Source organism: Pocillopora verrucosa, chromosome 13 (assembly GCF_036669915.1).
Source record: "Pocillopora verrucosa isolate sample1 chromosome 13, ASM3666991v2, whole genome shotgun sequence".
NCBI classification, from domain to species: domain Eukaryota; kingdom Metazoa; phylum Cnidaria; class Anthozoa; order Scleractinia; family Pocilloporidae; genus Pocillopora; species Pocillopora verrucosa.
The window spans coordinates 12,008,118-12,010,558 of NC_089324.1; positions in this window are offsets into that span (position 1 = coordinate 12,008,118).

The window sequence follows — 2,441 nt, forward strand, 5'->3', positions numbered from 1 at the left end:
TGTAACACTCACTCAATGAACACTCAGAAAATACCAGTTCATTTTAAACCAGTTTTTCCAAAAAAGACAGTTACGGTAAGCAGTTTTCCTCTGAATTGTCTCTCATTTTACGTCGAAATGGAGACCTTGGTACAGAAAGGACAACGAGTACGCCTGGCTCAGATGAGATCGAGGCAAACCTAGAACGGTTATTGTTTTCTTGGAAGGATCGTTTGTCTAAGGAAACTCTCCATCAATTAGAATGCCTTCGCAAACACATACAAAAGAGGTGTCTTTCGGACATACCTCCTGGGTGTGGAACAGAAAAGAATGAACGTCTACACAGACATATAAATAGATCGCTCCTCTGTGGTGTCTCTAAGATTGGACCAGAACTCGCGATAGCTGTAATGAGTTGTGCATTGTTTGCCTGGAATTGCAAACGACAAATAAACAGATTGACCTCGAGAGCTAAGCCTGTTATGCCAGTTGAAATAATTAGAGAAGGTAACCTTTCATCGCCACAACAACACATGAAGCAATTTGAAATTTCTCATGCAGAGGACTTCATGAGCACACGGAGTAAAGTAAATTTTCCGGGACTCGTAGAGCGACTTAAAACCCGGAGTATCGTAGATTATATCATCCAAAGAGTTCTACATCTCCAAGATTTTATGGACGCCTTTACGGAAAGATGTAAAAACAAAACGGTAGATATCCTGGCTTTCCTTTGGTCCACCAGTTTAAAAACTGAAAAGTTTATAGAAGTAGAGAAAAAGATGAATTCTTTGGAATTAGACTTAACTGCTCAACACATGGACAATTTGATAAGGAATCTTTCGGGTTTTAACCTTGAAGTTGACAAGATCGAAAGAGATGGGAACTGTTTTTTCAGAGCAGTTGCCTCACAGCTCAATAGACACCTGAGGGAATACAAGGAACATATCGAAGGGCATTGCAATTCCCTTGGATTAGGAATTAGTGAAGCCTTCGACACACGTAGACTTAGGGAGCTGTTTGTGAAAGAAGTCTCTGATAACATTGAAGAGTACAGAGACTGGATGACAACTGGCGTTAATGGGTTAGAGGAAGTTTACAAATTTAGCCAAGACGGATTTTTCGCAAATGAAGTTGGTGATTTATGCGCGAGAGCAACAGCTAAAGTCTTGAAAATTCCAATTGTGATTATTACCGCTCTCCCTTCAACACCTACGGTGCCATTCCTACCACACGAATTCCTTACCACCACACCCATCTACATTGCATATGATCATTCTGGGCCAGGCCACTACGATGCCACAAAAGGTACTCGATAATTGTTCAATAACCTTAGGTTAAATTAGCAGTTATAAATTCTGATAATGCTACATACCTCCTCATATATCGAGGTTTGAACTGAGAATTTTTCGAGATCCTCCCGATGTCTTGGCACCCTTATAAGGTTGAAGTCTTGTACTAGTACTAAGTTATAAATGCTTACGTTAGTAAAACTGAGCCGGAAATCATTTAATGGAGAAAATGATGTTTTCTTCATTTGTGCTGAAACGAATTCTGTAAATCGAGGTTATTTCAGATATAAGCAATAACTATTTACCGACGTGTAGGTGGCTAATAGTAGACATTTAACGAGCCGCGAAGCAGCTTGGCAAATATTCACTAATAGCCACGACACTGAGGCGAATAGCTGTTTTTAGTACACACTAAATCAGTGAGATAATATGGCACAAAAAGATGATTTTAATAATCAGTTTATTCCTGTACGTGCGGCAGCGTGAAACTCGCGAGTTGCTCGGAGGTAAATAGCAAAGGGTATTTAGAGTTTGAGTAGCCAGTCAGAGCACACCTTCAACGCTGTCCACTGCTTTAGTATATACTAATGACCTTTAACTTGTCGAAACCTTGTCGAAAACCATTGCATTAATTCTTGACATGGTTTCATCGTTTCAGAAGTTTCAAGTGAGAATGACTGTGACGAACAAGCGAAGGAAACAAGATGCACTTGCGGTAAAATCAAGAAAAATAAGTCAGTTTCAGACATTTTCTGTGTTTCTGGTAAATGCCCGTGCCACAAAGTGAACCACTCTTGTACCCGCTCGTGTAAATGTTACAATTGCAAAAATACGTGCAATTCCAATGAAGTTGTGAAGGTAAAAAAGAGTCTGAAGAGAGGCTGTAGGTGCGGAGTTGGACAAAAGAGCAAAGGGGACGGAGAACCAAATGCAAGTCACAAGTCGTGTCAAGACAGTCTCCGCAAGTCGAAGTGTCCGTGTGTAGCGGGTGGCATAGGATGCACCGAAGTCTGCAGATGCTTTAATTGTGGAAACATTGTTCAAGCTCGAGCTGACCCGGGAAAATCCCCAAAACGAAAGAAGCGAAATAGGGCGACCGTCTCTCCATATAAGAGGAAAAAGGGATCAAAGTTCATGATAAGTCAAAATGCAGAGGTGGATTGTGGACCATGG